We start from the raw sequence: 25824 nt of genomic DNA, 5'->3' as shown, positions 1-25824 counted from the left end.
GCCCATTTTTGGAAATGACGTAAAATAATGCATTTATCTGTTTTTTCAGGCAAAGATATTTTCTACCCTGCCTTGCATTATGCTGCATGTAGTCTTTTCAGAGCGTGCCATCCTCCTTTTCCAAAGCATGCTGCTGTAGATGAGCACATCCAGACTCTGAATCTAATTTTGGGGAAGAATCAGAGCTTTGGTGGTGGCCATCTTTGTACTCATGAGGGTGGAGTGATACACCAAAACCATGCCATTGTGTTATTGTTTTAATGGTAGTGGTATTTCTGGCTGAAATAACCCAGAGTTTCTAGACAAAGGGAAACCTTTTGAGTGAAACAGGCACATTGGCTGGTGGTGGAACTATTCAGTAGAGGAAAACCTGGTATTCCCTCCTTAGAGAGCTCTCCCTCGCTGGTGACAGCAAAGTCACAGTGCCCAGGCATGTCCTGCCCTCAGATGTAAAAGATCAAGACAAAAAGAAGAGATGGGGACCTATGAACAAAACCTGATGGTTTCTCTCTCCCCTCCAGCTCTGGCCCTGGGCTCCTGATGGCCTCGAACAGCGACAATCACACCACAAAGCAACTCATCCCTTCTGTGATGCTGCAATGGTTTTGCTTCACAGATAATAAATCACTGCTTTTCCACTGTGGTCTCCTTCATTTGTCTTATCACATGCTGGTAAGGAGTGCTGAAGAACTTTTAAAGATCTCTGGCCTCCTCATACCTCGGTGTCTTTATGCCTAGTGGCACAAACCAACTTCATTGCTGCTCTGAAGCTTTCTTTTTAGCAATTTTTCTCTATTGAATTGAATTACCAAATTCAACAAACTGAATTAGGCAGTTTCTGAGTAAAAAAATAAGTGAAGGGGCTGCAAAATTTTAATCAACACTTTCACTCACTTCTGTCTGGTATTTGATGTTTTGGTTTATTGCGCACAAATGAAAACCAGCACATCATACTTATGATAAATTTAAGTGTTTAAAGTGCATTGCTATTCTGCCTTGTGGGATAGAAAGTGGGGTAAGAATGAGAAAAAGAGAGGTATAATCCCCTGTACACTGAAATACTTCCTTGTAGAAGTCTTTCTTCCTTTGTAGCTTACCTGAAAAACATGGCTGACAGTATTCTTTTCTCCCTTCTGCATTCAGTCTATCTAATATAAATACTAAATTCTACTGTCAGGACTATTAATTCTTAAGCATTAGAACAAGGGGCCTGGGCCAAAGCCAGTGTTTCTCAGCTACAGCAAAAAAATAAAAATAATTAGTGGATAGTTTTTTCAATATAGTCGGACTCATGCTAATCTCCTCAGGTACAGGATAAATCTAACTCAGCTGGATGTTTATTATATCTTTAAGATACAACCTGCCTTCCCCGAACAGACAGTTTAATATCTTCCTGAGGTACTCATTATCCCTTGTTTTGATTGCTGTGGCTCTGTTGCCTTAGCAAAGCTGTGCAGAAGAGCTCAGTGCCAGCCTCCTGCTCCGGCCACCAGCTGCACATCTGCATCCCCACTGCCAGATGTTCCACAGCCCACCTCACCTTACCTGCATCTCTTCTCAACAAGCAGGTTTCGCAAAAGATCCTCTCAAAGCCTTTCAAAAGATCCTCTCTCTGGCCTTCCTCTCGAAGCTGCTCCTTGTCCTCAGGAGAAGAAACCTGAAAATATTTTCAGTTACCTCAGTGCTTTTTTCCAGACATCTCAACAAATCTCTGAGTTGCCAGAATCCTTGTGAAGGACTTCCTAATACACTGTCCTGAGGATGACACCCAGCCATGGCCAGTAGAGTGGCCTGTTGTAATCTGATTTTTCCCATTAAGCAGTTCACTTGTATTATTTCCCATATTGTAAAAACTTAGACACAAAAACATTTTTGTATTTAATATGGCAGTGGGCTGGTCATTATTACAGTGCATAGTGTTGTTATAGTAGTAATAATAGTAATTGAAAGAAGTTCCCAAACCTCTTATTTAAAATAAATCTGTAGGTACACATAGCATAATAATATAGTAATAATTTTTTGTAAGACATCATATATTTATATGTGTGAATTTAAATATAGGTGTGCATACGTTTTATATTAAAATATACATAAATTCAATAATTACAAACATTGAAATGCTGCAAAAATCGCCCAAATAACCAGTTCCTATCAAACTCATCTCAAATCTAATAAACTTGAAAACAAGGGCATGCCATTAATGCAAATACTGCCTACCCTGAATATGCAAATATCATGCCAGATCCTGGACATTAAACAATGAGATTTTATCTCTATAAATCTTTTTTTTACTGTACTGACATCTTATGTAGCTTATTTTATTCAACTGAACAACAGAGTCGGTATATCACTGATTTTCTGTAATTATTTGAAGACACAGTGGTCAGATTTGTGTATTAAAGTATGCATGTATCTCTTAGCTTAATTTTTGTAATGTTGTTGAAATATTCTTAGCTGAACAAGATGAGAACTAGAATTTTTTCCTTTGTCTAAAAAAGAACACGAAAATGAATCACACTCTTAGTGTCAGTAATCTCAAAACAGACAAAAAAAAGTATATGGGGTGCACTTGTGTTTGTATAAATCACTTTAGTGACAAAGAAACTTCTGGTAAACTTTTCTGTCTAATTTGAGACCATACATATAGACAGGTGGACCAAAGTACCAGAGTGCCAGTGTCTGCCCAATAAAGCTGCTCTTAATCTCTAATTGAAACACATCTAGCAGCAGAACATAACTATTTATAAAATTTTCCTTGTTCGACAAATGAGACAGCTCAAAGCACCTTGATTAACTTTTGTCCTTTAAAAAAAAAAAGAAAAAAAGAAAGAAAACTTTGGGCTCCTCAAGTTTTCCCTGAGACCCTGGATCTCATCCTCCTCCAGAGTCAAAATTTGCTTTATGCCCAGGGCAAAAACTGGTCTGAGACAAGTTCACATTGCATGATGGAAAATCCTCTAAGGAGCCTGGCCTTCGGAAAAAAGTGGAAGGCCAGCTGAAACCCTATTCCCTTGAGTATTCACAGAAAAAATGCTGCTTAATCATTAATTGAACAATTTAAAAATAAAAGCATTTACCTTCTTCCAGCAAAACAGAAGCACTCTTGCCCTTGCTATGCCAGGTGCACATAGTCTAGTAGATTTTTCCTGGGTGGAGGTATTGGGGGACTGAGGTTTAACCCCACACAAGTGAGATTGATGGATATAGGACTGTCTGGTCCTCTGATGCAGCCTCCATACTCTATTTTTAGCCATGGTCCTGCATTACAGCACACTGGAATGAGCAGAGAAAGATGAGCTTGTCTCCATCCCTGTGGATGAAAGGCACCTGTAGATAATATTTAGAGATACAGTGAAGGAGCAGGGCAGGTCCAGCATGGTGGTTTTCCTCCCAAATCAGTAAAAAATGCAGTGCAACTCTAAGCCAGAGAGTTTTTCTGACTCTGTAATAGTTTCAGTTGAACTTTCCTTTCATCAGCTCCCCAGAATTTATTTTGAAGTCATTTATATTTTTGAATGCCACAATGTCACGGGGCAAAAAATAATCACAGTATAGCTATAATTTGCATGGAAAATTAGCTCCTTCAGTGTTATAGCTCTTGTTGTTGACAAAAAGCTCCACTGGAAACAAAGATCTTTTATGCCACGTAGGTGTGATTAACTTCTTTTGCAAAGCATGAATAGAGGAGGGAAAAATGCTTGCTGGATTTCTAATGGAAAAGTGAGATCTGTGGGATCCCCATAACACATTTGCCTAAAAGTTCTTTTCTGTTCTTAAGAAAGGCTGTAGATGGAGACTTTTGTTTGCACAAGCAACCAGAGGCATTCAAAGCAGTCAGGGAAAGACACTTCCCAGCACTTTGACAAAGGAAAGTGCCATCATGCAGCCTAGGAGGCAAGTTTGAAAGAAAATGTTACAGGTCTCAGCCTCTAAAACTTTCCTAGTGTGTCTGCAGAAATGTCAGTAGCCAAAATGGCAAGCATCTTGTGACTTCTAAGAAAGAGCAGAGTATCAGAGCCTGTAATTTTTGAAGGGAACATCCCTTAAATGGTGTATCTTCCACAGCTGGCTGTTTGCTTGTATGTGGTGGAGGGCAGGCCACACAAAGAAGACAACATGTGGAAGGTGCCTCAGGTTTTAGCTTTTCTATTTTTCAGATTCTGTGCTGCTTTAGTGTGTGGGTCTGGGCTTCATATTATGGGATGGTGAGCTCTGTGCACAGAGCAGGGAGACAAAACAATTCCTGCTCCAGCTGGGCACCAAGGACAAATGATCCAAATCTCAGCCCAAGAGCACAAACCCCGTGGGCTGGAGAGAGAAAAACAAGCAGGATGGGAGTGCAGGGGCTGAGCTGGAATTGGACACTGAACTGCAATGTGCACATGGAGCAGAGCTGATCCCAGGGAGAGACCCCGGGAGCGCTCGTGCATTTTGGGGCCATTTGGGTTCATCTTGGGGGCAGCCCTGGCTGGGCTCTGGTGCTGCCCAAGGTGGATCCATGGAGGAGATCCTGTTAATAAATCCCTGCTTTATTCTTTAGCTCTATCCAGCCTCTGCTCCAGCTCAGCCTTCACAAGGCATCAGTATGAGGTAAACCCAGGATTCCTGTGGCTTTTAGGAAAACATCCGTGTCTTAGTGAACATTGTGGTCTAGTGCAAGGCCTGTAGCAGGGGTTTGGGATGCGATGATCTTTGGATTTCCCTTCCAACCCAAACCATTCTGTGATTCTGTGATTTGTGGTATTTCTGAAACCGTAATATCGGTGTGCAGCCTGCAAGCTGCCCTGGATCCATAACCCAGAGGCTGCCCACTGCCTTTCCCCCCCCCTGCTGTTGACCCCAGCATTTCTGCAGGGATCTGCCAGCCCATCCAGGGCTGGAAGCAGGATCCCTCCCAGCTCTGCACGGCTGCTGTGGCCTGTCACTGCCCAGCCGTGGCACTGGGCCAGCCCCGAATAAAACATGAACCTCGGGTGGGTGAAAAACGCTCTTAATTCCAAATCTGAGATGCTCTGGGGGAGTTTGAAATTAAGCAAAACACATCTGCCCGTTCCTCATTATTGTTGCTGTTATTGTTGTTATAACCTTTCCTTACACTAATCCACATTTCTGTTCCACATTGCGGGTATGCGAGAGGCTGGAAATGGTCATTAAAATGCGATAATGCTTAAAATTCTAGCACATTAACACTGACATTTTGCCTTCTAAACAATCTCAGGTAATGAAGGTCAGTACAAGCAAACAGTCTGTCTATGGCCCTTCGTTAGAGGCTCTCTGTGCTTGGACTTCACAGCAGGGGACTGTCAGGCAGCGTTTTCCTCTGTGCAGCTTCTCTCCAAGTGCTTGCTGCAGCTGGCTCCAGCATATGGTAGAATATGAAGATATTTTCTGGGGTCCACTGCCTCAATCACTGTTTAATGATTAATTACTGCAGGCTGGTGTCAGGGTGAGGCATTCAAGGCTTCAGGCAAAAGTCTTAACTATGGAAAATGACAGCAGGCGGGATTTTGCCAAAACGAGCGACTTTGCGCTGCTGGTTCTAATGATTTGCACTGCCTTTTGATCCTTTTGTAAACAGCAAGATGGTAAAAGGCTGAAACTATCAGGCAATAAAATGCCAACAATAATAAGAAATTGTTCCCAGAGAGAGTCTTAGGATGTTTGGTTGTGTTGAGAAAATGTTATAACTAGATCTCTTGAAACAAAGTGGGGACTTGTGCGCTCAGACCGTCCCCAAGAGGGAAGGAACCCAGCCTCCAGCCACCAGGACAAACACAAGCAAAAGGCAGAGAGCTGAAGCCCACAGAGGTTGTGAGGGTGAGGAACTGAGCTTGGAAGTTCCCAGTTCCATCCCAGCTGATAGCATGGAAGCCACGGAGCTTTCTGTGCCAGCTCTGGAGCCAGGGCTGACCCCGTGGGCAGCGCACAGCCCCTCCCCAGGCACCTGGGAGCAGCATCCTTGTCAGCACTGCCTTCTGGGGCACGGCTGGGGGCACTGGGATGTGTTCCCATGCTCCACAGGGACTCTGGGGGAGATGGAAAGCTGCCTCCAGCTCACCCTGTGGTTCCACAGTGTGCACAGCCCCACTGAAGGGCAGACCCCTTGAGCCTGGAGCCCGTGACCAGCAGCCCTCCCCTCCAGTTACATCAGCCTCAGATTGATGTAATGAGGACATGAGGGATCAAAGCTGTTTAAAGGCTTTTGTTCAGTTCATTTAGAAGTGCATCTTAAACCCCATTAATTTGCTTTGCATGGCTCTGAGTGTGTATCAAAACTACCCATAAAGATACAATTATCTCCCACCTACAAAGATAAGAATTGTATGTGTGCTTTAATAAAGCCCAGGTTAATTTTCTTCAGATTGCCCTTCATCAGAAATGCAAAATGACTGCAAATTATACAATTCACATTTAGTATCGTGTTGCAACTGCTTTGTGCTTGTGCCAGTGACTTTACAGAGCAGCAGAACAGAATAAGATCTTTCATCTCAAGTGCCTTTGTCTTTGATAAAAATATGAAAAACACTTACTTTGAAGAAGGAGTGTTTCACAGTGGATAGATTGGGTTCCATCTTCCTTGTGCAGTGCCATTACAAAAGCCAAAATCTCACCATCTTCTTCCCAGTGAAGCTAGAATTAGAAAATCTCAAAAAGCTAAAATCTCACCATCTTCTTCCCAGTGAAGATTAGCACTGGAAATGCTTTTGGTAATTCAATGAAAATATTTTTCATTCCCAGGGAAAAACATCATCCAATGTTTTTGGCTGTTGAAAGCCAAAAAAAGTTTATGCTTTTGGGAAAGAGAAGCAAAATAAATCACTTTACTTCCTTCTTTTAGATCAAGTAATTTCTACTGAAGTAAAAAAGAAAATCCTGTAAAGTGTATTTGTTGCAGGAAAGGGTATTTTTTGAGGATACAAAATTGACTCACTTTAGATGAATTTCCTGCTTTATAAAGGTATTTTATTCTCATGAATTAAATAAATTTTTCACAGTGCATAATCAAAATGCTTTTCTATTCCTCCAGGTTACAGAGTATGAAGAAGACTCAGTTGTCTACTAATAAAAAACTAATTTTAGCTGCATGCAATCTTTAGTCCTTTTATTATTATGGGAAGAGAATGATGCTAAGTGAGAAGCAGCAGATAATTAATGGGCGGGTTACCTAGCTTGTACAAGTCACAATGAAATGCAACATTATTTGTCAGTTTTTAATGTGATATTAACTGGTGATGGGTGAACCACAAAAGGTTGAGAGACTGTTTGAATGATCACCAGAAGTGTAGAAGCTTATTTAAAATTTATCTGAATGTCTAAATACTGTTCAGTTGGGATTAACTTAGTGCAGGTCTCCAGGAAATAAAAGTAATGACTTGAAAGTCCACACTTCGGAAATGAGACTTTTGGTACTCCCATAAGCACTGGAAATACAGTGAAAACAGCACTTCTTTCTTGTTTCTCCTAATAGAAAACACTAGACAAGACACATGAATAAAGTTACTCAGCCTCTTAAAATCTCCAGAAAAGCCATGAACTTCTAGCTGATATTAAAATATTAATCTGAATTAGTCTGCATATGTCTAATTTTAAAAGCAATTTGAATCCTTGGTAAATTATTTAAGCTTATTGAAACCAGATCCTTTTTTTTTTTTTTTTTTTTTGTCTAAGCAGCACCAAAAGAAAATTTGCTATGCAGACTGAAAATTTTAATCCAAAATAATTTTTGTGATCTTAGAAACAATTTCAGAGAACAAAACCTAGATGGAACTTCAAGGCCCCATCAGACACAAAGGCACAACCTGTATAAATGTAGATGACTTTCAAGATGAGTCTCTCATTGTCACTGCAAACAGTTCCAAAGGCAAAAGCAAGCAGCATTTGGCAGCAGGAACTTTTAATGAGAGTGTCATTAAGGAGTTAAATCTGCAGGCCACAAAATGATGCACACAGACCCAGCTGATTTCCTTGCACCTCATATCTTTACCTTCCATAAAACATAAAAATATTTTGGGTGAACTAAGTGTGTCCCCCCAAGTGAGGAGCCCCTCTTGCATGAAATCACAGATTTGCCAGAAGGTTACTATCAGCTTCTGGCAAATTGTCACCATGGGCGAATGATTTCTTGGATAGCACCTCTACTGATCTTCTGTGAAACTGCAGAAAAATTCAGAGAAGACCCATATGGAGTCAACATCCATCACAGAGAGGCTGGGAGGAGTTTGCCTAGAAAGCACGGCCCAGATGGAGTTTTGGTGCAGGACTGAAAGGCCAGTGCATTCAGGCTTACAGAGAGCCTGTTTCACACTGCAAATGTAGGTTATCAGCCTAGCCAGGAGCAAAATCTGTGTCCTTGCTAAGGAACATTTGTACCTCCTCCTGCTACCACCTGGAAGAGCCTAGTGGATCAGGAGAAGGACACAAATCAAAACAGAACTGAACAATGAGCATAAAAAAGAATCCTAAACTCAAGTTGCTGTTATTTTGGGTTGGCAGAGCTCATGATTAGCATCATCAGACGCTATTCAGGTTTATGTCAGGTCAGCCTTAAATCTACAAGTAAAAATTAAAGGGAATCTCAAACATTAATCACCTTCCTTTAAAAAGAAAAGAAAAGTGATTAATGTGCTGTTGCAGTTGTATTATTGTCATTACCTTGTGCTTTTGCTCCTCCACTCCAGAAATCATCTAATGTCATTTTAGATTACCTAGGAATGCTTCCTATTACTTATCTGACATTTCAAGAGCACAGGACTCTCAGAGGTCATGTCACATCCACCAGCACTGTCCAAAACCTGCTAGGTTGTCTGCTAAGTGACTGGATATGTCTAGAAACAAAAGGGCAAGAGTGTGATTATTCTGAGATTAAGACTCCCCAGCAGCCTAAAAATGGTAGAAATTCTTAAAAGATTTAGGTGAACAGTAGATTTTTGGATGCCACCCTATGAAAGAATATATGCAAGATCTCTGATCTCGTTTAGTTGAGCTGGCATATTTATATCCCAAATTTTATGAGGCTTGAGCTTTCAGAGTAAGGGTGTTATGATGAGTTAACACCACTGCTTAGATTGTTCACCAGCCAAATAGCAAAATTTCTTAATGTCATTTTATGGGACTTATAAGACATTAAACTAAATATGATTGCTGCTCCATAAAACAGAACAGTTCTCCATATACTGTATGTATGCAAATACAACATCCTATCTCAGCCTCCAGTGCCCATAGTAAGTTATCCTTAGAGTTTAGACTGAAGAGCTATTATTGGTTTACATGCTCCTATATCTTTGCATTTCATATAGCTAATAAAGGGGGAAGCTTTTCAAAAAATAGGAGTGATGCCTTATGGGCCTCACCATGCAGCTGAGAAGCTTTTCTCTTTCAGCAGAGGAGGTACATTTGTCCAACTGAAACACATTTTCAAAATGCAGAAGAGGTGAATTTTCAAACCCAGGCAGGTGGGATGTTTAATGAATGGCAAAATGTTCTTTTAAAATCCATTGTCATATGAGGCCAAATATTCACATGGATCCATGGGCAAGGTGAGCAAGGCATCTAGAATCAATAGATCATACTAATAAATAGGATACCAGGTGAAAGTTTAAACATGGTGTAAAAAATCTCTCTACCAAGAATGAGAAAAATGGCTTTTATCATAATTACCTACTCCATCAATTTAACTTCAACTCATATTGTCCATTCCTGCAAAGATTACTTTTTATCTATGTGGACCCCAGTTCTGTTTCTGAAAATAATTTCATCTTGTTTGCTACAATGGGAAGAGCAATCTTAACAGAGGACCATTACTATTGTCCTATATTTCATTTTAGACATTGATCATAAAATAATTGTTATTGTTTTCCAATAAATTCTGATTTGGGATGCATTGAATCTGGAATATTCACCAAATAATGCTTGAGCTGAATGTTATCATTCTGAGGGCAGAAAAATGCATGAGGTTTTTAAAAGCTGGTATTTTGAATGAAAGAGGAAATGAATCATCAATTTATGAAATCACCAGCATATGAAAATCACCAATTAACGAATGCATAAGTTTGATAAAATCTGAAAAAAGTCATGTGTGCTAGTCAAAGTAATAATTCACACAGCTACTGATCTTGGCAGCATTACAGAGGTAACATTTTTACAAGGTTAAGCTGTCTTTGAACTTTTCTATAATTTATTAGATGCAAACAGACATTTTTTTCTGTGTCAAGCATATGTGTCTTTTTGTTCCTTTACTTTAAAATTATCTCAAATTTTGACAACTGTAAGAGAAAAAAGTCCTCTTCATTGTATTTTACTACTCCACATAACATTAAAAAAAATCTAAGATATTAAGCCAACTAAGTATTGTTCCACATTCCTAGCTTTTGAAATTATTGGCAAGGCAACTTTGTGGATAACCCCAGAGAAAGAAGACTATTTGATATATATTTGTCATCTCTTTTATATTCTTTTGCTGCAACTATTTAGCTGATTTTCCAGAGAGACTCTGATTTTGGGGCTGTTTTTCATTAGCCTGAGAACAGCATCAAACATGATGAAGAAGTGTGCATGGAAAACTGTGAGAAGCACAAGTAAAACTGCCATTAAACTTAGAGAAAGACTGTCCCTATATATAATATTTAGGCAAATCTGAGTACAGGGGTCATAAAATTAATCCCACACCTTCTTTATGCATTAGTATAAAAGTTCAAGGCTTTGAGTCAGTTCTTTTCAGCATTAGTGGCAGCTATGGCTGCGAGGAAATTAATAGGGCTATCTCACTGACTTCAGTAGGAATATGCTCAGTCCCTAAACTCAGTCCCTAAAGCTCTGCTGCAACATAAATGTCACTGTTTTGCGGGAATACTCAATATATTTTGTTCTCTGAGGTACAACAGCCTCTGAAGCTGCTGATGGAAACTCAAGGAAAGTTAGTTGATACTTCCTGAATATCTTCAATGAGGAAAAAAAAAAACAAACCAAAAAAACAAACCCCAAACAACGTGCCTGCAGGGCTGGCATCTCACTGGCATTCCAGAGGTGCGGTGGGATGGCTCCTGGGATGGCTCCTGGAACACTGGAATGGAAAAACACAGGGTTCTCTGGAAAGAAAAGGCAGAGAAGATGAGGAGGGGCTGTCATCCTTTATGCCAGTGACCCTCTGGAGTGCAGGGTGTTCCTCCTGGAGGTGGGCGAGGGCCAGCCGCCACGTGCCTGCAGGGCTGGCATCTCACTGGCATTCCAGAGGTGCGGTGGGATGGTTCCTGGGATGGCTCATGGAACACTGGAATGGAAAAACACAGGATTCTCTGGAAAGAAAAGGCAGGGAATATGGGAAGGGCTGTCACCCCCTATGCCAGCGACCCTCTGGAGTGCAGGGTGTTCCACCTGGGGGTGGCGAGGGCCAGCCGAGAGCTTCTGGGCCAGGATTAAAAAGAAAACATGATCTCATCAGATCCCATCAGGAGTTCTGCTCAGGAACTCCCAACATAAGGTCACAGATCTGTTGGAATGGATGATGAGAGGGGAGGAGCACCTCTCCTATGAAGACAGGTCTCCATTAAAGAGTTGAGGTTCTATCTGGAGAAGAGAAGGCTCTGGAGAGACCTTATAGCACTTTCCAGTACCTAAAGGGGGCTCACAAGAGAGCTGGAGAGGCACTTTTTGCAAGGGCAAGAGGGAATGGCTTTAAACTGGAAGTGGGTGGATTTAGATATTAAGAAAAAATTCTTTTCTGTGAGGATGGTGAGACACTGAAGAAGGTTGGCCAGAGAATTTGTGGATGCACCATCCCTGGAAGTGTTCAAGGCCAGGTTGGATGGGGTTTTGAACAACCTGGTCTAGTGGAAGGTGTCCCTGTCCCTGACAATGGAGTTGGAACAAGAAGACCTTTGAGATCCCTTCCAACTCAAAACATTCCATGATTCTCTAATTACTATGTTGTGAGTCCATGATTCTCTAATTACTATGTTGTGAGTCCTACCTTAAGTCTAGAGGTAGCCTGAGCACCTGGTTTTTGTTTTGCAAACATACAAAAGGTACCTCAGAGACACCAGAAGTCTTCATATTTTCTGCAACTAAAAGGAAAAAGATGCACTTCTACATGGCATTCCAGAAAATATGCACTTAAATATGAAATTAAATCCATTAAATACTATGAACCATAAAGTCCCATACCTTGGGAAGATGAGTATGATTCATATGGCATGCCAGCAACAAAAACTGTCACACAACAGCATTCCTGTACTGGAGGTGGTGCTCTTGTATTTGTTCAAGTCACAAATCATGGAAAGTTTGGATTAAAGGAAATCATTAAGACTTCTCTCTTTGATACAAATATTTAATTTAGGCAAAATATTTCAAAGACTTGAATATTTCCATACTCAGGCTGTGGGTAAATGGAAAATACCACTGGATAAGACATTTCCTGACTGTCACAATAGGAAAAGCATGGACCCAACTCTTCCACCAATGCACACTCAACGATTCCATTGAATTAAATATGAGTTACATGTACAGAGGGACTGAGGCAGCCTGGTTTAATTAGTGTGAAAATGTCAAGTCCCTGTGTACAGTGCAAACCTAAAAACACCCAGACAGTTAACCCTTCCATTGCTATTGAACGAGGTAGACAAGTCAAATTAGAAAATCTCAGAGGAATACAGTGAGTGTAAAATGACCCAGAATTTCTACAGGAAAATTACTAGGAAAGTAAGTGTAAAAAAAAATCCTTCTAAATACTCAAGCAAACAAAGCAATGTCTTGTAAAACTGCTCTGAACTTAGCCCATCAAGTCTATTGTTAAGCAAGTGGTCAGATACAATATCAGTGAGAACTTGTTAAATTTCATTGATCTGGAAAAATCAAACTACTTAGGGCTGTCCATTTCTGTGGGAATTACAAAAAATAATTCAACAAACAAACAAAACAGCAACAAAAACCCACCAAAAAACCTCTTTGATTCATCCAAGAATCCCATTGGCTTTGATATCCAAGCATTTGATAGAAAACTGAAGTTATGTATCATTTAAAAATATCATTTTTTGAATCTAAGAGTGGGGTTTTCTAATCAGATACTTAAAATTCAAGGTCTCAATTTTTGAAAAATGAAGCTGTATCGAGGATTATCTCCATTTTATATTGTAACTGCTCTACAGTGTTGTCAGATGCCTAGAAACACTTGTTATCTTTTTTTCTTACAGGAGAGAACTCATTCTTTGCCAACCCTGCGGCTACAGCAACAGGAATCCCTATGGAAGTTGCCTGCTGGGTGGGTCTCCTTTTTCTGAAGACACTCACTGTCCTAAAGCTGCACCTTTCCACAGCTGTCAGTATTCTTAGCACCAGTTCTTTTTGACTGAAACTTCTCAGTTTAAGACATAAGTGTCTTAAAACCTCAAGGAAAACTCAGAGTACAGTTCCAGACCAGCTACGAAAGGAACTTATCCTAAATTTTGATATAATTCTTCAGCATCAGGAGTCTTTAGGCAGTGTTCCATACTACTAATGCCAACATGAAACCAGATATAGTGCAGAATGGAAATTATTTAATATCCCACATCTTAATTTGTGGTTTTCAGAATTAAAATATGCCAGCACAGACAGGTATTTTCAAAAAGCTTCTCTAAGATGCAGGAACACTCTCCCTTAGGTAATTAAAGCCTAGCACATCTCCTGGGCCAAAGCAGCAATGACAGGACATGAGCTGCAAGAATGGTGCAGAAAATAGACAGGATACAGCAATATCTGGAATATCACAGCACCAACAGCCAGCCTTTCCCCTTGCATGTCAATGCTCATATGAATCCCCTGCCTACATGCAGAGAAATTCTAGAAGAACAGTTCCAATGTATTTAGGGTCTTGTGCCACTCAGCAGTCAGAAGAGATGATCATTAGTAAAAGAATAATTGAATTCTCTGAGGAATTTTGTATTTTTGTATTTTACATAGCACTAGTGGTGAATGTATGCATCTGTAGCTAGCATTTACAAAGAATTTTTAGTTAAAACATTGGCAAAAATAAAGAAAATAAGGGTGCATGATGCAGGGTTCCTCCATACTGTTGCTTTTGGCTTGAATCAAACAATTGGAGTCAGATAGAATAATTAATATTACAAACCTTTTAATCACAGCACAAGTTAGTAAGATATGGACAGACATAATTACATAGCAAAAATTGTCTAGGCTCTGCTAACTCCAATATTAAGATATTTCCTGGGAAATGGCAAAAACACAATGTCACATTATTTCTCCAATTCATTAATAAGCATGTTTTTTGCACACTGTTCTTCATGGTGTATTAACTTATGACAGGGGTCAGGGCTACATTAAATTATAGGATAAATTATTATAGTTAACAGTGCTATTTGACAGTTTCTTAGGTGTCTGCTGCTCTTAAGCTTGTTCTGCATAGAACTATTTTTTAACACCACAATTAAGAAAAACCTTAAATAATAACATGTTTTACCTTGATTCTCCACTTTTGGTTAGCCTTTGTCACGCAGAGCAAGTGGTGACCAGAGACACCTCTAAGAAAAGAATAAATGACAATAGATCAGATCAAGTTGAACATTTGTAGACTCTGAAGGTTTATAATATAAACCACAAGTTAGTCCTTTCTTCCTCTGCTTTCAGGTAGCCTCTCTCCTCAGTTTCTCCAAATTCAGGATAGTTTGAATACAATAAAAACCTGGTGCATGGTCTTGAACTTCAAAGTCTTCTATGAAAACTTAAAAAATAGACCAAATATTTTCTTGCAAGAGAGTTTGCCACAATATTTGAGGAAAGACGAGCTCCACAAGCGGGTAGCAGGTGTGTTTGTGTGTTCTTAAAAACATTTTCCTGTCCTGTTTTAATCACCCTCCTCCTGCTCCTCATTGTGTTTTGTTTCCTGCAGTGACAGAGGTGCCTGCACAGAGCTGGATGGGGAGACAGTCCTTTGCCACACGCTGCATGAGCAACCACCTCTCTGAAATTCTTCCCTCATCTGTGCACTTTGACTCCTGATGTCACTCATTCCCATGGCATCTCATTCTCAAGGATTCCATTTGGCTGCTGAAACTGATTTCTGTGCTGCCTTTCATGCCTGTGTGTACAGGACATGTCCTCTGAACAAACTCTCTACTAAGAGCCCATCTATGATTTCTTTCCTTTTATTTTTTTTTTCAATATTTTTTATTTGTTGCTGATGACTACAACTCATGGTTTCCTTTTTTTACTCCTTTTTTTGATGGTAGCTGAGTTTGTATGTCTTCAAAGTCCACAGCTAACCACCAGTCTCAAAATGGTGCCTTTGGCACCACTGTTCAAAATTACAGAATTATTAAGAACCATAACAAAGAAAAGCCTAACTGTGGAATCTATGGGTGTCTGTAAAAAAGGTGTGACATGGTTAGGGAAGAATCACAACATTCTAGGTGAAAACAAACTTTGGAAACATGCCTTTTAAAAAATAGATGAACCTATTCCAAAAGACCCTGAAGTCAAGAATAAGAAAATTAAAATCCTCAGACTTACCATGAGACTTGCTTAGATGCAATATAGCAACCCCAGAAGACACAAATGCCTGTAGACAATAACAAAAAATAAACGAAAGTGTGAACAAGGTACTCCAGTTAACTAATGAAGCTCAAGAGGTCACTGAAGCCATGTAGGCACTCTTCAGGCAGTGGAAACTGAGCCAACGGCTCCTCCAGTAAGTGTACCTTTCTTTCTTGAGTCATTTTCTTACACTTCAGTAAGCTTAAGACTTCAGCAGAAGGTTTTTTTCACTGTTAAAATACAGTCCAGTGTTAGAAATGCAATGTTTGAAAAAACACCGGTGTGACAGGAATAAATATTTTGCAAATATTCTAGTCCATTGCACAAATGTGCCTCAAACTAAATTTGGCAATGAAGCAGTTTAACCTCAGTGACCCATCCCACTTGACCTTTCTATGGATCTCTCTAACATTCACAGGACCAAGATGAAATTAAATATAGAGAAGCACAAACCTGAGCTCTTGGGAAAGAGAAAGCAAATACACAGCTACAAAACCAGGGACGACTCCTAAAGCACTGATATAGAAATTCATTACAAATAGAACCTGTCAACCACTGGCAGCAACAGAAGGGTGAATCCCATTCTGAAAGGTGTTAGTAGGAATGCTTCACCTAAAGGACAGGAATCCACTGCCCTACTCTTTCCAAAGTACTGTTGCCAGCTGCCTTCTAGACTTTAGCAAAGATATAATTTAGTCAGAGTGCCAAGTAAAACAATACAAACAACAAATAGCGCAAAGGTTTAAGAAACTGCATTTTGTGCGTGTGTAGGAAAGCAAAAGTTAAGACAGGACATTACAGTGACTATGCAGATGAAGCTTATCCCCTGGCTGTTTTCCCTGTTTGTGGGAAACACAGAAAGAAATGGGTACTGGCCAAGCTCAGCTACTTGTTCAGTGACAGCAGTGAGATGACAACTCTTCCATGCAAAATACAGCTGGTTGGTTCAGCGATGCCAAAGCCACTTTGCCAGATCTACAATGAGCAAAGGGCTCCTGGTTTATGAGTGAACTGAACTTCAGGAATCCAGGCCATCCTATTCCCTGCAGAGCAATCGAAGGGAAGAAGTGGGAATACCACAGAAAGAAAGGAACTGCAGAGGGTGACCTCTGAATGGGAAGTAGAACAGCCCTCCAGCAGGGGTGTCCTATCTAACACCAGCTATTATTATTGTCCCATGAATAGCTTTGTCTCTGGAAACATGTAATTTTGTTATTTTCTCTTCCTGGGAGATCAGGGAGTTGGGTATGGGTGTGATTTCCACATGCCAATGTGTAATGCAGATTTCCTCAAACTGTGCTTTGCATGGAGCAAGAGTTCAGCAAACAAGGCACATTCTGAGATAGAGATTTCTGCATAATCTCAGATTTTGATTGCCAGTTCCAGGCAGCATCGTCAAGGTTACAGCCTGTTTTCCAAATCATTATTCAGGGTTACTTTGCAAGGCCACTGGGGTCTAGACCCTCTTTGCTGGACAAATAGATTTGAGGAAAAATTGGTAATTGTGTATTGAAGTGCACATGGAAATTCAACAATTAGCAGTACAATGAAAACTGATTGCTTCACATTAGCAAGACAGATTAGTTATGAAGCCAGCAAATGTCCTATTGTGCCTCAACATGAAATTAGTCCCCAGTATGCAAGAGGTGCATGCCTATTTCAAAATCAATGTCTTTGTGATGTGGAGGAAGTTGTCTTGGAGATGGTTTTGCTTAAAGGCAGCAGAGAGCTGAAAAGTTAAAATGTGTGTGCAGATTTTGAAAAGTCTGTAAGTTCAGGAATCAGATTTTGTTTCACACTAATCTTTCATCTTAATGGAAACAATACTGGCGATTGGAAAAACCAGAAAATTGTCAGAGTGTGAAGAGGTGTGTTTTCTCTGAGTGGGGAAATCTACACATCTACAAAGTTACTGTAAACTATTTCAATTCTCAATGAATTGCAATACCTTGAACTAGACCTAAAGCCCTTCCAGGACATGACAGAGCTCATCATTTCTGCAAGCCAAAGATTTCTGTCTGTGGTGTTAGACCTGCCCTACACAAAGTTACATCACTTTAATTAAAAGTGCATTTTTAAATCAATTTAACAAGCCCATGCAAACCCTATGCGGGCACTTTTTATTTCAGACTTGCATTAATTTATCTTAAGTGAATTCCTTCCTGACTTAAGCTAAATCAATATAAGCCAGGACAAAATCAATTTAGGAGTGTCCAAACAAGTGTTCACATCGGTTTAACAAAATCGATTTATAAAGCGATTCAAATTACTTTGGTGTGACTTTTGTGTGAAGACAAGCTTGGCTTAGCTAATTTCCTCAAACTAGACATTTTACTAAACCAACAACAACAAAAAAAATGGAATTTCTTTTGGATCCAAGGTTATTTGCATTAACAAATTCTTCATCATCAAAAAATTTATGGCATTTGAGAAAAAAAAAAATCTGAAATGGTTTAGAAGCACAATTGCCAGTTTGGTCATTAGAAATTTGTCTTCATCATTTATTCATGCACATACGAGCTTGGTGAAAGGCAAACAGAACTAAGAAAAGACCCAGGAAATAAGATGCTCTCTGGACACTCATCCCTGAATTTACCTTTTCATTGGTAGGACTGAATAGCAAAAAATTTCCCTTGAACTCTATTTTTTATCTGTCACTTGTTCTGCAGATCTGACATTTCTGAGGTGCACTGGGAGAGATTTGGTCTACATGCTTTTGGAAATACTAGCTTAGAGTCTTTGAAAAAAAAAAAACCAAAAAAAAACCAAAAAACCCACCAAACAAACAAACAAACAAACAAACCAACCAACAAATAACACCAATCCACAAAAAGCAGAGTTCTAACAAAGGTATTTTGCGGAAGGAATTGTCAAAATGCTAGAGGAGTGTGACCAGATCAGTATTGGAAACATCTCCAAAGAACTAAAACCTTTCTCTCCTTACTCAAAATAGTTGATCAACTAACATGAGACTTTGTCAATTGTGTCAGGATGCATATTAAATACTTGAGAAGGACAAGATATTACATGAATCAGCTAGCTATAAATTTTTAAAATGTAGTTTAGGAAGAATTTGCCATCTCATTCCACTTTCCGAAGACTGCACATTTCTCTGCGTTAGTAGTAAATTCTACTAGCTACCTCCTAAAGTTTTTAATGTTCACAGACCTACAATTTACTCCTAAAAACTGATTTCATATCTAACACATTCAAAACTTTACAACCAACCTTGAAATATTTATTTTAGAAAAGGTGAGCCTGGTTTGAAGCTTTTACAAGAGAAAATGGAAGCCCATCAGGAAATAGAAACATTTTTCAAGATCCCAGTGCTTCAAACAGTGGTACAAATGGGCTGTCCTCACAATGCTCTTATTTGATTTAAGAACATGCAGGAATGTTTTCAGAAAGGCAAAAGAGAAAATTGGTAATAAAATCAGTGGCAGAAGGGTCATCTAATTGGAAGTGTAAGAAATGTTAATTGTGGGCTCAGCATTACAGTTCCAACCAGAACCATCCCAGTCCTTGTTCAGTGTCAGTGAGACACAGATGAGAGACATTTCTGATGTATATTATAGTCATTCTTGTAAAAGCTCAAGTAGGATAATCTCACCAAAAAAAAAGCTATTAAAACAAATAAATTATGGTTTTAGACCCATAATATTAGGAATATTTTGAATAGCATGAGTTTTACATTCACAATACCACTTTATTTCAAAGTGGGGTCAGTAAAATAAATTTGAAGGTAGGGGTATTGTACACTGCAGATCCATAAATCTCCTCTGGGATGGATGTGCTATGAATTGTCATCACATATAGCCCACAGCCATATTTCCACTCATTCACACACTAATCCTGTGGCCTATGGGAAATGGCCTTGCCTGAGATACAAATACCTCCCTGAAGTTTTGGGCTGTGCTTTGCTCTCTGCTGAAGTAATTGCAGGTTGTCAGTAGAAATTCAGTCGGTGCTGTTACTTCAAGCACAGAGGGAACACAGGGAAATGAATTGCTCTCGGGTTTTTAACCAGCTGTACAAATGGGAGGGAGGGGGAGAGAACCTCTGAATTATTTCACAATTAAAAGTTGCTCAGGCCAGGCACCACTTTAGATCAAGGCTGTGCTCTGGCTGTGTGTCTTCTCCTCCCCCTCCTCAGGTTTCCTGAGGTACTTCTGTCTCCACTGATAATGCCAGAGAGCAGGAAGGTGGGACTCAGGAATACTGAGAATATTAAAAATGACTTATCATAACTTATATTTCCACCTTATATTTTCCAGAGATGAGCTGTCCCTGTGTCCCTGTTCACTGCTTTGCAGAAGGGACAGAGCAGTGCCCTGTTACCCTGTCATGCCTCAGGGTCCCAAGTCCCTGTGAAGATCAGGCAGCACCTGAATTTGTGCCTTAAATGACCCAAAAGCCATGGGTTTGGTGTTCTTGAAAACGGACCCACCAGCTCACCTTTTCTCCCCAGACAAGAATTAGGTCAAGCTTAACTGACCCAGAGAGAGACGGTGTCAAGTCTTTCTTTCCAAAGGAGAGGGATATAGCCTACAAAGACAGCAGACTAGGGAGGTAATAAAAATACAAAGAAAAAAAGAACGAAAAGCATGACTAGGCTGGGTTAGGGGAACTCTGGCTGTGCACAAACTGGAAATATTTCTGTAGAATATAAATATTTTTGAGTCTCATGGTGAAGATAGTTTTTGAAGGAAGATTTTTGGTGAAATCTGTGTTATTTTGACCCAGAAATAGGCTTTCTGAATGAAGTTAACAACACCTTTCTTCTGGATGCAGGTTTCTAAATATCCCTGCAGCAGCTGGAGCAACACTGAAATTCCACTTCCATACTTCTATGAGAGCTACTCCTTTGCTTATAGAAAAAAAAAAAAAAAAAAGAAGTTTCATATATTTTTAATGCAAAGTGTGGGATCTCCCATGTGAGAAATCAGCGTTACAGTGAGATACTGAATCCTGGTATGTCTCACGTGTTGGATGTAGCCATGCATTTGTTCTTTGTATTCTTACCTTTTTCATATTGCTAAGCACATTTTCTGCTTTCGAAGATAGCAGTAATTTTGTCTTCAGTGTTGTCTGCTTGCTACCAGAGGATACAGGCAAACTGTGCTCTTTTGAAGAAGCCATCCTTTGTTCACTCTGCTTTTATGTAAATTAAGTCAATTTGAGTAAAGGTACACAAGTGGCAAACTGCTTTTTGTATTGTTATTTCTTTGCTGTGTTGCTTTCTTGCAATTGTAATCATATTATCTACCTATTATTCTTAGAATCTACTTTTGTCTCATTAATATTGCTCAGTTTTATCACTGATATTTCTTGAATCTTGCTTGTTAATCAGGTATATAAAGAGCTAGCATAATGTCTATTCATGGTATCTGCCAAAATGATACAGAGAAAAATATTTTTTTACCCCAAAAGATTTTCAGACATTATAGAGTCTTGGCAAAAAATATGAAAACAAGCAAACAAACAAACAAAAAAAAAAACAAAAAAGAAACCACTGAAAGAAAAATCCAGGTGAGTAACCAGCACAGCAGAGGTGGTTGGTCATAAAAAACGAAAACCATGGAGACCAAAACTAGCCTCTGCCAAGTCTTCATCTTGCACAGTAATTGAGAGCAGATTTGGTGGAGTTCATGAGAACCTTACACAAACCCCAGGTGTCTGCTGGGAGCCAAACCAAAAGCAGCAGAGAGAGAAAAGCCATGGGAAAGTCTCCTTTGCAACCTCCTGCTGTGCAGGGCAGTTTCCCCTCCTGCCTTTTAACCTGTGTCCAGAAGGGGCTGGCCCCTGGAGTACCCTTTTTCCAAGTTTTGCAGCTTACCTGGGTCAAAAACCTGTAACAAGACCCGAGTTGGACAGGGCTCTCAGACTCACCCTGTGCCAGTGCAGTCATTTGGATGATTATTTACATTTTCCTTTCTCTCTGCGAAAGCTCTGTTGTGGCACACAGGAATCAACAATAATCTTCCTTCCATAATTCTGTAAGCTATTTTGCTCAGTCTGCTTGCCAAAATACTCACTCATGAATATGCAATGAGGTGGAAGAAATATTTCTTTAAGTTTTAAGCCCCTTGGGCCTTTAATCTTGAAGCCTTTTAAATCCAGGATATGATTTTTTTGTGCGTATGCATGTATATGTGCTGAAGTGTGTGCATTGGTGTCACTTCTCTTAACTTGTGTGCATACTTGATTGCTGGAGGGCTTTCATTCTCATTTAGATATATCATGTACTCATGCACACGTACTGCAAGGACAGGTTTTACCTATTTTTGATAGTATGGAAGAGACTGATTATCCAAAGTGTTTCCTGCTGCAGATATGAGAAATAAATATTGATGCATTTTGTAGCAGGGAAAAAAAGGTAGACTAAACTTTTCAAGGGCACCTGCCATATGATTGCCACAGCATTATCTGGAGTGTCCAGCCTGACAGCAAAGTTTGGTATGGGAACATGTGAAAACCTAGGCAGTGATCAACTGGAAAGCACATGTCAACAAAAAACATTTTCAGGACAAGCAGGACACATCTTAAACTCATTTTTATATCCATCCTTTGGAGTGCTGCTTGACTTGTTGGACTCTGGGCTGGTGAAGAGAAGAAAGTTTCTGCAAGTGAGATGAAATATTGGGCCTGGCAGCCCTAACCCTACATTGAGCCATTCTTTGTTGAGCCTTCCTGGTGGAATTTCCTGCCTAAGAGCTCATCCAAGGGTTGGGATATCAAAATTCCTGGTGGAACTTCCTGCCTAAGAGCTCATGCAGGGGTTGGGCTATCAATGACCAAGAACTTTATCCAAAACTGGCCAGAGTGAGTCCCTCAATCCACATGGATCTCCTCTATCAAGCTAAATTATTCATCGAACTGTGGTTTCAAGTGTATCTGTATCTTCCAGTTATATGTAGCATTAAAAAGGTAAACTCAAAGCAGCTTGGGAATGTCAAAATTCCCAGTTTTGTGCTTTCTGAAAATAGACATGGAAAACACTGAAGGAGAAGGGAAGCCAGTGGTTGAACTCTTTGGCTCAGACTTCCAAGTAAGTTATGGTGCTACAAAAATCACTGTTTTTTGAGCTAATAAACAACCCTACAAAACTAAGTTATTACTTCTTACCAAGAATTACTCACCAGTCATATAAACACTTTGCCAAGAGACAGTTCTTGCCCAAAAGACTTAATAACCTAATGCCCCACGGAGTTCTGCTCTGTCTGGAGAATACACCATAAAAAATAATTATGAACTGGTAGCACAAGTTCTGTACTCTGAAAGTGGTCCACATATTTATTGCAGCAATTAAAACTTCAGCTTTTGTGCTGCTTTCTTCCACTTCCTTCCTTAAATTTCTGGCTCTCCAGATTCTGTTTACTGACTTGCATTAAAAGTAAGGCATGCACTAAAGCCTTATGAATTCCTCACAAAAAGAAATTTCAGAGATGTGCAATCAAGCATCTACTGGTTTTAGGGAAGCATGGAAATGAGAGATGGGCAGGTGGATGGTTAATTTAAAAAAAGGCATGATACTTGTCCACATTTGGGGAAAAATGCAATTTTTCCACCAGAGGTCGGGCTGGTGAAGTTGGTGGATAGATCAAGAATATGTCCACTATGCCCCACAGGAATCTGAACTGGGGAAAGAAGAAAATTGAAAAGAAGAAACTTGTCCCTAATCATGAATTAACTCTGTTGGTTCTTGCTCAAAATCATACATTTTACAAATTGGGCAGAGCAAGGAAGACTGTTTCTCCCATTTGTTTTTTTTTTTTTTTCATTTTTGGGGGCCCCTAAGACCTGAAAAAAAAAAAAAAAAAAAAAAAAAGGGGTAGGGGAGAAAAATCTAGAAACAAAGAAAGGAAAAGAAAGAGATGTATCTGTCTGATGCTGTTAGATTAAATTAGACTATAATGATTACTGTGTGCCTTCACAAAAGACATTTTGTAACATTTAAGATTTCTGCTAATTGAACGAGGTACATTACCATGCAAAAGAATGTTAGTGAAGGTTGAAAAGGACAAACCAACTATTCTCGTACATCACCATAATTATGCAGCCCCATGTTCGAACAATTACATTTATGTAGACCCACTGTTAAAATCAATGTTACTTGTACAGCTAGTCCTTAATCAATGGAATCAGTCAATTTACCATGGTCACATCCTTCTTCTTAATTAAGACAGTGATATCTCTGGAGCGCAGGGTCTCAAAGAGATAAATAAGTACAGAGGTTGGGAAATGTCAAAGAGGTGACTCCCCGATTTTACTCTCAACGAACTTGGGAGGAAATAAGACAGTTCCCTCAGCTCAGGGAAGCAGCACAATCTTCTAAAGAGATGGCTTAGCATTCATTAAGAAAAGAGCAGGTAGCAGTGTCTGACAGAAATAGCACTAATGAGCAAAGAGCGCTTTCAACATGCATATCCTTCATAGCCATAGTCTGAATTATGAAGGTTGTGCCACCTAAGCCAATTTTAATTAGAGCGAGCATGGACCTCTTTGGACAGTTAGCCTTTCTTTCCAAAATCCATTTCAATATGGTGTCATTTTGTTGTCATAATCAAAATGGCAAAGTGATGGAATAACCTACTTAAAATGTCTGTGGTGTTAAAGCAGATATGGCAAACATCCTCTAATGACACATGTAATAAGGGTATTACCTCCAGGACTTTGACAGTGTGTTCAGTGTTGTCAGCCTAGCTGGAATAATGATAGAGGTCTCCTCTGGAATAAGACACAAGTCTTTAAAGACCAGGTCTAAACTTCCTGTTCTACAGGTAAGCTATTAAACTCCCATGTGCTGAAAGAAAATAGGAAAATACAGATCTATTGAGCTGCCAAGTGCTGACGTGGTCATAACTCTGGAAATTTTTTCCCTCTGCAAAATATACTTGTACTGTCAAACTAAGATTATTCAGTCCTGCTATAGAAAAACACACATAAAAGATTACTACATAAAGGGAAACAAAGCTTGAAGTAATTTGCACTTCTCTGTTTATAAAAGAATGACCTTTACAATCATTTCTGATAGCACATTAATATGATTTTTACGGTATAGTAAGAATAACAATAATAAAAGAATTTAATTCTGTTCACAGGGACCTGCAATAATCATCTAGCCCAACTGCCTGATCACTTTAGGGCTGACCAAAAGTTAAAGCATTGTCCAAATGCCTCTTAAACACTGAGAAGCACTAAACAGTGAAAGGACTTATCCTCCTGAAGTACTTTAGGTGTTCTAAATCCAAAAGTGAAGATATTAAAGGTATTTAGAGGCAAAAAAAGCCACTTAACTGGAGTTTTTTATTTTTGACATCTGTTACAACCCATGACAGATTTCTTTAGACATGTGTGGAGTCAACTGGAGTCTTGGTGAGTTCCTGTTTTACCAGGTATTTTTGGGAGAGTGGAAAAAAAATCTGGCCACAAACATTTAGACAGCTTTTAAAAAAATGGGATCCAGGAGTCTGTATCCATATCCGTGCTGGGCAAAGCCCTTGTAGGGAGCTCAGATCAATGATTCCATAAAAAAAGCAGCAGAAGGCCAAGAGAAATGTCATCATGATGCAAATGCTCTGCTTCCCATACCCAAATTAGCACCTGGGTCTGGACTCCACAGCACTTCTAGCACAAGAAGGTGGAGTTTCAGGCAACATTTTTTGTTTTGTTTCTTTTCAAAAGGCAGTAAACAAAAAATAATATTAAAACCCAGCCCAGTCAAGAACCTTCCCATCTAACTTTGAAAATACAAGTAGAAGTTTGGCATTTCTCTCATTAATTTGGCTGAAGGATTAAAAAAATGCCCAATTGTAGAGAAAAATCCTGAAAAACTTGTCTTTAAAATGCCATTTGAAAGAAATTCATTTATTGAAAGCCTGAAAAGACAATTAATTTCTGAAACATGACCTTTTCCTCAGAAAAAAATACTAGAATTTTTGTTTTACTTACACTTGTGACAACTAAGAAGAATCAAAATAAAAGTAAGTATATTAGAAGAAAAATAGAGCTCTTTTGTAGAGATAGACAATTTAGTTATAAATATTTCCTATCAAAACTGAACTATATTAAAATTCTAATGGATTAAGATTATCATGGACAAGAGTCATTCCCCTATTCTGTCCTACACTCCCTGCATTCTATTGTATGAGCACTGCAGCAATCACTGTATTTCATGGCTGAAAATTGAAATATTTTCTCTCCCTTTAGTTATATTGTTAAATTTAATAAGTTAATGTCTTAAATGTGCTTTGAGAATTACAAGGCAAAGTAGAGAAAGTTAGTATTGTTAAAAACTATTAT

The sequence above is a fragment of the Pyrgilauda ruficollis genome, unplaced genomic scaffold (genome assembly GCF_017590135.1).
Source record: "Pyrgilauda ruficollis isolate IOZ18807 unplaced genomic scaffold, ASM1759013v1 scaffold66, whole genome shotgun sequence".
Taxonomy (NCBI): Eukaryota; Metazoa; Chordata; class Aves; order Passeriformes; family Passeridae; genus Pyrgilauda; species Pyrgilauda ruficollis.
Note: the sequence above shows the minus strand (reverse complement) of the source record.